Source organism: Sander vitreus, chromosome 2 (assembly GCF_031162955.1).
Source record: "Sander vitreus isolate 19-12246 chromosome 2, sanVit1, whole genome shotgun sequence".
NCBI classification, from domain to species: domain Eukaryota; kingdom Metazoa; phylum Chordata; class Actinopteri; order Perciformes; family Percidae; genus Sander; species Sander vitreus.
This window is the reverse complement of record NC_135856.1, coordinates 18,252,800-18,262,436: the sequence shown is the minus strand read 5'-3', so window position 1 is coordinate 18,262,436 and position 9,637 is coordinate 18,252,800. Positions and strand designations below refer to the sequence as shown.

The 9,637-nt window shown below is 41.2% G+C and overlaps 1 protein-coding gene across 1 annotated transcript in view; it reads left to right on the top strand.

The window, feature by feature from the left end:
- The first annotated feature begins 1,945 nt into the window (after positions 1 to 1,945).
- The window catches only part of ptprdb (protein tyrosine phosphatase receptor type Db), a 94,839-nt gene continuing 87,147 nt past the window's right edge, over positions 1,946 to 9,637 (top strand). Inside the window, exon 1 of the mRNA XM_078259497.1 lies at positions 1,946 to 2,092. The gene's annotated coding sequence lies outside the window, so the exon portion shown is untranslated. The remainder of the gene's footprint in view (positions 2,093 to 9,637) is intronic.

The window sequence follows — 9,637 nt, the reverse complement described above, 5'->3', positions numbered from 1 at the left end:
GAGTTTCTGCAACAAAAGCACGTTTACGCTCCTCCATCTCATTTACATTGCACTGAGGGGAATCTGCTGCACCACTGATTGTGTTTGGTGTTCTAGGTCAGCACACCCAGATATGTCTGCGTGGAGGTGTGTGTGTGTGTGTGTGTGTGTGTGTGTGTGTGTGCGCGCGCGTGTGTGTGTGTGTGTGTGCGTGGTGCAAGCATGTGCTCAAAGACTGAAAATGTGTGTTTAAAGCCTGTCATCTCCCCTTTTCTCCCTCCTTTGCTGGCTTCCTGTCTCTTTGTCAGCACACATACAGACAGTCCTGATACTCTTAAAAGCCTTTTCACACACCATACATACAATTTACTCAAAACACACACCCTATCTCCAGGAGCTCATGACATAATTGAAATAGACCACAAAATGCTAGTATGTTGTACAAATACATATACACAAAGTTAAATCACTCACATGCATACTGGCATAATCACAAGCGCTAGATTTTTTATTTAATTTTGAATCATTGTACAACTGTCTACACTAGTTGATGCAGTGGAAAGAGAAAATTTCATATTAAAATTACTAATTGCCTTATAGTTCTCACATCTATTCTGCAAAATAGCATTTAATATTTATTTTCTGTTGACCCTTTAAACAGGGCTATCAAAATCAAACTCATTGTAGTTCTATGCTACATACAGCCCAATTTGATCTCAAGTGGGCCGGAGCAGTAAAACGATTGCATAATAACTGAATAATAATAACTCCAAATGTGTCCCTTTCTTTTAGTGTAAAGGGGTACAAGTACATAAAGAACAATCTATTTACAAAACAGATGATAAACAGCCTATGATTTTTTAAGAAAAATAAGTGCAATTTCAACAATGTGTCTCAGTTTTGTATTCTGTTCATGATGGAAAAGCAAATGAGTCCGATACTTGCGTTGAATATTATATTCCTTGAGCACTGAAACGTGCTGTGAACACACCAAGCACACTGGCTTCCCATTTAGACTACATCTGTGAAGAAATAGGAACCGATAATTTTTTTTTGGAAAACCCCACAAGTTGTGTCTCAATTTTTTCAAGACATTTTCCAGCTCCCGCATGAACAATAGCCTTTTTGACAGTGTGTAGGCTGTATGTAAGCATTTGAGATCTATAATAGCATATCCAGCATAGGGCCTGATACTCTTAGGACAGCACGAGCCCCAGTGAACAAATACGAATATTGAAAATTTGGAATCAATGACTTTGATGACCAGTATGTTTGAGTTTGACACCCCTGCTTTTAAAATAACCCCATGGATTCCTTTTTGTTGCTACTAACCACGATTTTAAAACTGTTAGCCTAAAGAACATGAAATGTCCAGGAAATAATCAAAGAGCTGCTCCTCACTGGAGATAAGATCGACTTCACTTTCAATTTCTAGATTTCATCTAGAATTGAGTTTCAATTTTAACAAAATGATGGAGATAAAATATTGACTACATAAACTGGAGTGGCTTACCTTTATTTATAGAATAGTATTTAAACAGGTGCAACTGCATTTTGTTTTTCATAAAATATTAAAAATCGAAATATCAAGTGAGCAAATGACATTATAAGATTGACATTCTATTCCTCATTGATCCGTCTCGTCTCCACTCGTCTACCGGGACGATTTCAGGTTATACTGGGCGAGGGAGTGATTCCAAAGAAAACCGGAGGCTTTTGGCGACTCCAGGTCGCTCCACACACTACGTTATGGACTCCCCTAAATAACGTCGCAGGAATTACGCGCGGCGTCTGCAGCTTTGAATCTGCCCCAACTTCATTCCAGCCACCATACCGGGGGATTTAGCAGCTACTTTACCGAGTCGTATACTCACCGGGTAGGAAATTATTGGAGCGAAAGAGAAACAGAGGGAGGGAGAGAGAGAGAGAGAGAGAGAGAGAGAGAGAGAGAGAGAGAGAGAGAGAGAGAGAGAGAAACAGACGCTGCCGGATTATTTGGGCAGAGCGGCTGCAGCCACGGTGGATGTTACACAGGCAGACGACGAATTGAGAGCTTGAATCTATTCAGACTGCGAGTTTTTCCAGCGACGGCGCCCGACAGGATGCTGATATGGTGAGCGTGTCTCTCGTCATTTTCTGTGTATTTTTTGTTTTTTGTTGACATGCTCGACAGAGCGATAACTTCCTATGATAATGTATTCCCTTCATTCAGTGCAAAGGGGGATACGCGTCTGCCCGTATCCGATCGTGTGTGTGTGTGTGTGTGTGTGTGTGTGTGTGTGTGTGTGTGTGTGTGTGTGTGTGTGTGTGTGTGTGTGTGTACACATGACTGACACCTAATATCTGCCTCATCTTTCCTCCCCAGCATGAGTTGTTTTATTGGTGTTTCAGGTGGTCGCCTTGCCTTTGAATTCGCACTCGTGGAAAATCACTGAGATATTTCTATAATATTTAGGACTTGGAGCGTGTCCTTGGCAGTCAATAGTGAGTTGATATTGATCTTAATTTAGCCTAATCAATGTAGTATCTGCCATGCCGTTATGATGTTATTTGTGTTGGAGCTTATGGCACAAATATGCCTCACACAACACTGATCTTCTTTATTTCCCATGGTGTAATGGCAATATTAATATACAGTCAATACAGTTTTTTTTCTTCTTGTATTGCATCCTTGTCAAATTGACTGTGAGGTTATTACAGTTCTCGCTACAGGGCGGCTCTTGAAATTAGGTTTTTTTTATGCTGATGAGAGATTAAGGAGGCTGTAAACCGCTTGGTTTTCACTGGGTTTGGTGCTCCCCCCTCAAAACATGCTCAGAGGTATTTTCTCATGACTAAACAGATGCCATCAGCACAGAGCAGACTGAATGGACATTTAAAGGTGTATGCAGACACAAAGCAATAGGATTTGTTAATGGCTGTCAGTCAGTTCAAGCTGTTTTGAGTGGGCTGTCTGTGAATTCATGCAAATCTGCATGAACACTTTAGACTCCAATAAGCCATAGTGGATTATATGGGTGGATTTCTGTCTGTGGGTTTCACTCAGTATCCAATCCATGTGTACACATTTGAGTGATGTTATTGGAAACATTTTTGATTGATGTCATGCCCAATTTATCAGTCTGCATGATCTCCTTTCACCTGCGAGATGTAATGACTGAATACAGGTTGTAACATTTATATTTCTCTTCATGTCATTGCATAACTTAATGACTGTAATGTGCTGTAATTTGCTGAGTGAGTGCTGTGTGTGTGTGTGTGTGTGTGTGTGTGTGTGTGTGTGTGTGTGTGTGTGTGTGTGTGTGTGTTTGGCAGTAGTCAGCAGTCTTGCTGAAACACTGTCTATAGCAGCATTACAGACCTCACTAGCTTACAAATCAATCATGCATGTACTTGGACAGCAATTAGGTTTGAGTATGTGAGAGAGAGGCATATATAGAGGAAGGGAGTCAGTGGTACCTTCTTGTGTTCGCCTGATCTTTCATAACAGTTTATGCATACAGTTTCTCCGCTAAGTGCCTTTATCCATATGAAGTGTTGCTATGCAAAGCCTGCACAATGGGAGCCATATACTGTATGTCATGTTTTGTCTCCAGAATGGAACATCTACAAGATAGTAATGTAAATGACCAAATGATTGATCCATTGATATAATATTTAAATGTTATGGTGCTTTTTCTTAATGTGTACATTTTAGAGATGCTGATGGTGAAGTGAAGTGTTTGTCTTCTAAAATACCAATGCATGATGTTTAGGAAATAAGTATTTAATATAAAAAAAATTATCACGAGAGCTTCTTCTGCTGCACTCTGTTGATGTGTTTGGGCACATCATGCAAGTGGACTACAACCTGTTTTACGACCATAGCCTGCTGCTCTCAGGTCAGAGGTGCCTTGTCACATGCCAGTCTGTGGATGAAAAAGTGCTTTTCCCCAACTGATCTTCCACTGTGTTAATGTGCTGTGTGTGTGTGTGTGTGTGTGTGTGTGTGTGTGTGTGTGTGTGTGTGTGTGTGTGTGTGTGTGTGTGTGTGTGTGTGTGTGTGTGTGTGTGTGTGCATGCATGCTACTGCAGCTGTTCCTCCTCTCAGAGAGATTAAGTTTCACAAGATGTGATGGATGCCAGTGTCTGCAAAGCCAGCTGTGTGTGAGTGTGTGTGTGTGTGTTTGTGTACTACATGTTTGTCAGCGCATTTCTGCATGTCTGTGTGCACAAATGCATAGCACTTTGCCTGTGCATGTATGCATATACGTCAGAAAATGTCCATGTCATTACCCTAAAGGTTGGGTTAAGTTAGGAGAGGTGATGTTAAGGTCAGGGATGTTATGAGTTGGGTTGGTAATTATAGTGACTGCGCCTTTGGTTCCCACAGACCAGGCCAAAGCAGTCTAAACCAGGAAGACATGAGCAGCACAACAGAGCCTGGGTCAACTATTCCCACTGCAAACAAAGAAGAAAACATTCTCTTGCTGTTAAAAAAGCCCTTTTTTATTCTCATTGTCATACATTTGGCGTATTTCTTGTCATTCAAAGGAGTATGAAACTAAGCATACCTACATATATTTATCCACTGCAACAATTGCAATTACTTCTCAAGAATCAAACTGTATATGTAAAGGTTTTCAAAGAGTCTATTTTAAGACATAGCCTTGTGGTGAAAACAGGCTGTAACAGTCAGTGGGCAGGCAGGAGGCTCCTGCTTCAGCTACAGTTAGCCAGCATCCAGCTGTGTTGCTGCTTGCAAAAGTGATAGGATGTGTAGCTAAGAGGAGTGGAGGAGGCACAGCGATGCTATTGATTTACCTAGCAGTCGGAGGGGACAGCTTCCAATCTATCTCGCCCCATCCCTATCATCTGTTTGTCAGTTCACCCGTGCCTCAGCCTTCCTGTCTTTTTCTCTGTCTGACTTCTAGATTGCTCCCTGCTCTTACTTTCCCCATACCTCTCCACCATCTGGGGCTGAATCAATTGTATGCATTTCTGTAATTTCTCTGTTTGATTTGTTTGTTCATGTTATATGCCTTATTATCTATTTTGTCTTTCTGTTGCTGCCTTTTTCTCATTTGTCACTTACCTGTCTCTTGCTTTCTCTTTGTTTTCATTCATCCATCACACAAACACACCCACATACTGGCTGTGAATTGGTAATTAATAGCAAAATATGTCTTCACCTGTGGAGAGGAGCATATGGTAAGATATTAAAAATTTAACTTAAGACTTCCCTCACTTCATCTGTTCTGCACTCTGGTGGGTTGGTTCTCTCTGTTTGTCTCTTCTCCTGTAGCTCTCTTTCTCTCCGTCTTCCTCTCGCTCTGCCTCTCCATTTCTCAGTACAAAACCGCTTCGTTGTTTCCTTTCTTTTGATTTTTTATTTTTTTTATTTTTTTTATCAAAGTATTGTAGTGGCAGTACATAGAAAACAAACAATCTTTGTTCACAGACATTTTTAGCTTACTATTCCATAACAGAGACATGGCATCAGATTTTGATATTTATTACATGTGCTGTGTGTGTGTGTGTGTGTTGTGTGTTGTGTGTGTGTTGAGTTTTTCAGAGAAGAGGCATAAGATATATTTAATGAGGAACAGACAAAAATAGAAGAGATTTAGAGAGTGAGAGATAAATAGAAAGAGAGACAATGAAAGAGATGGAGTTTGCACAACCACATTAATTATATTTCCAACCCCACTTACACAAACTCACACACACAGACAGACACACATTTTGAGCCAAACGTGTTCAGCCTTCCACAGTCAAAGCTGAAGTGTTTCCCTCCTCTTCCCACTCACTGTCTACCTCACACTTAATGTCTTTTTTCTTCTTTTCCCTGTCCTCCTACTTCAATTAACGTCTTCTCCCTGTCTCTTTTCCTCGTCCTTCTCCCCTGTCTTCTATCCCAATGGCATGATGGTTCGACATAGCAAAACTGGTGCCAGACCACAAAGCCTTATTTCCCCTCTGCAGTTCTTTCTCCTGCTCTTTCTCTCCTTCTATCTGTCTCTCCCCTCCTCGCCTCCCCACCCCTCCTTACGATACAGTTTAATCTGCAGCGGGGGCTTAGTGGCACGGCTGCAGGACTTCCACATCACTTCTTTCTCTCTGCCAGAGGATTTGCTGCTGTTTACAGCTGTTCTCTTATGGACCTCTCTGTCCTAGGTCCTCTGGCCTCTCCATTCTCTAAAGCTTTTTATTTGTTTGATAATTTATTCTTTTTAATTTTCTTTTAGTTTTGGCTTTGCCCTCTCCTCACATGTCCTTTCGTATCTCCTCCTTTTCTCTATACAGTGGCGCCTGTGTGACGTGTTTGCATTATTTCTTATTATTCACTCCTTTAATCACCGTCCCATCGACACAGCCGCAAAACTCAGTGGATGTCTGTGAAATTGCTGTCATGGGTTGCTTTTTCCTACAGCATGCAGATCCAAGGACAGGGCTCTCAGACTGTGTTTGCTCCAATTTTTTGAAGTGACACAATATTTTCCTTTTCACTTAAATTGGCAGTCATCCAAATCTTTGTTTTTTTTGTTCTTCTTTTTTGCTTTTATCAACATCTTTGGCGATAAGCGGTCACTGCTGTGGTATTTTCCCCAGAGATTACATGTCAGTCAAACATTATGGGCAGCTCTTTTTTCTTAAAGAACTCTCTGTAGGTTGCGCTCATCTTCTTTATTCAGCTGTGGTAGCTATCACTGCTCATACTAACTCTTCTAACCACTTTTGCTGCTCCAGGAGAAAGATGTATCTACATGAGCCAGAGGATTTTTTTTTTCTTTTCTTGAAAGGAGCCACCCACCTCCAAGCGTTAAGGGCAATACATGTAAAAGCCTTTCAAGTGAACCCAGTATGAGTCACTATTGTTTTATATCAATCAGCGATGTAATAGCAAAACAGACATTTATATGAACATTTCACGGATTAATACGTGAGGCTAAAGTGAGGAATTTTCCAGTCGAATATATGAGTAGAGAGTGTTTGCTCTGTATCCTCTGTGGGAGTCTTTACATACACTGCTGTCCCTGCCATGGCAGAGCTTTAGTACTTGGACAGTGTCTCACAACCTCTTTATATCCAATGCCATGGCCAAGCAGGAGCTGGGCCCTTCATAATGGCTCCCATCACACAGTCATTCTATTAGTCTCTCTTAGATCCTATTTTTTTTCCTGCCTTTCCAGGATTAGCCCTCACCACTGTTTGTCTGTAGATCTGTAATTAATGACTTTGATCGTCTGTTTTGTTTGTTTTTCACCAATTGAATCAGGATAAGACTGTTGAGCTTAGCTTTCTCTTTTGTCCTCTCGTTCATCCTTCATCCTGTTGTTATTCGTTTTCCCCTGTTCTCTGGGGGGGGCTGAGAGTCCAACACAAGTCCCATTTCTTGTTGTTCGTGTTAAGGAATTATGTTCTTCCCCCCCATTTCCTTCAGACTCCCTAAGGCACCTGGGATAAATTGTGTGTGTGTGTGTGTGTGTGTGTGTGTGTGCATGCGTGCGTGCGTGCGTGCAGTTTTTCACAGCCTTTACTGTAAGTCTTGATTGTGCGTGGACTTTCTGTATGTAATGATTACAATGAAGACTGACCTCCGATGAGGTTTAAAGGGTTTGCATGGATGTGAGTATCAGTGTGCCGTGTCGGCATGTGTGAACGCGTGTGCGTCTGTGTGTGACCATCCCTATTCATGTGTACGTGTGTGTGCGCATGAGGATAGATAATCTCTTTACAAGCACCAAACATTTGAAATTACTAGACATGCTCTGTCCTCAGAAGACAGGATGCCACGGGCTTGAATGCAAATTTACAAACCTGACCTGAAATGTCCTGCTGTATCTGGTGGATTAAGTGTGTATGTGTTTCATTTATTTGACGATATATGAGAATGCACATGTGTCAGCGTGTGTATGTGAAGAGCATATACAGTACTGTATATGTATGGATGTTCAGCATAGAGCAGGTCTTCACCTTTTTATGTCTCTTTGAACATGTGTAGTCGTAAACCTTGTTCATCCATCCCTGTGGGGAAACTTGATCGTAAATGTGATACTGTATGGTGCCACAGTTAGCGAATACAATAACAGGAACACTAATATCATAAGACATGGCAATGCATTACATACAAACATACCAACAGACAGTCTTTGCACAATTATACTGCACCCATCCTACACCCTGTAAAAACATGCACTATGAAATAATTTCCTTTCCTCTCTAATGTATCCCAAACCCCTTACTCTGCATTTCCCCAACTACTCCATTCCTGGACGGCCTTTAGACACAGGAAGTGCCTTAGCAGGTTTCTCAATATTGCAATATTAAATTAGACCTGTCATTTAATACATCCTTTGGTGTAGAGATTGGCATCATTTTCCCTGTGCATCCTCTGTATCTCCCAGCCAAAGCAAAGAGACACCTAACCAACTGCCGGCCTCCCCCGTGCCTTTCATAAGAAGCTCCTGTAATAGGTTGAGTGAAAATAACAAGGTTGTCTTCTAGAGTTACAGATGGGGCTTTGCTCCTGTCTCGGCTTGAACGTCAATAAACTGTGGAGTATTTTTTAATAGAGCCGCTTTTATTTTGTTTTTTACTTACCAATGTATGCAGCCTACAGCTTAACGCTGATGATTGGCTTTTCTGTGTCTGGAATTCATTAATGCAACTCATGAACAGATTCTATCTAATAAGAGAAAAATGAAAGTAAGAGAATAGCAAACAAAAACATACATACAACATACATAAAGAAAGAAGGAATTGTGCATGCCGAGATAAAAAAAAAAAATGTATTTGCTTTTATGAAGACAGAAAACAAATTCCTCTACATCAGCTCCAACTGTTTGTGTTGCTGTTGCCCTGAAACACAATGTTTAATTATTTTTTATAACAGGCTTGCTTTTATGTGAGACATTTTAGGAAACACAGAGAGAGGTTATTGTTATATTATACATGTACGCAGCTTCTGGTCATCAAAAATATTAATTATATAAATGTAATTGGCCCTCAGTTGTTCTAGCAGTGTGTGTTTTTTATGAGCCACACAGTGATACTTGAGTCAGGTTCAGAATTCAGTCACAGCACAGATTGATCCCCTTAATTCTGCACAGCTCCGTTACCTCTTGACCCGAAAACTGTCTGTGCTCCCCAGTGGCGTGTGCATGTCCATGTGCGCGAGGGTGGTTGTGTGTGTGTGTGTGTGTGTGTGTGTGTGTGTGTGTGTGTGTGTGTGTGTGTGTGTGTGTGTGTGTGTGTGTGTGTGTGTGTGTGTGTGTGTGTGTGTGTGTGTGAGCATGCATCTGTGTTGCCTCCCTTTTTTTACAGAAAGACAAACATAATAGGCCAGTGACAAAACCCTGTAACACATGTGTACAGAGTTAAAGGCACTAAAACACAGGATTATAACGTAATCTGACAATTCTTGGCTCATATGCTGATTCACCGAGTAGAAACCAGTCTATCATGCCAGCAGCTCGTGTGTGTGAGAAAGAGAGACATAATGACAGATAAAGTGTTTTGTGTGTGTCCAGGCAAGCTTAACGTATGCCGCCTGCTAGACCACATGAAAGAGAACAATCATCCGAATGAGAATTGCAAAGCTACATCTTTTTGATTGGAATTCAACAAACCTCTGTATTGGCATTAACTCACACAGGCAACACACACTCTATCACTC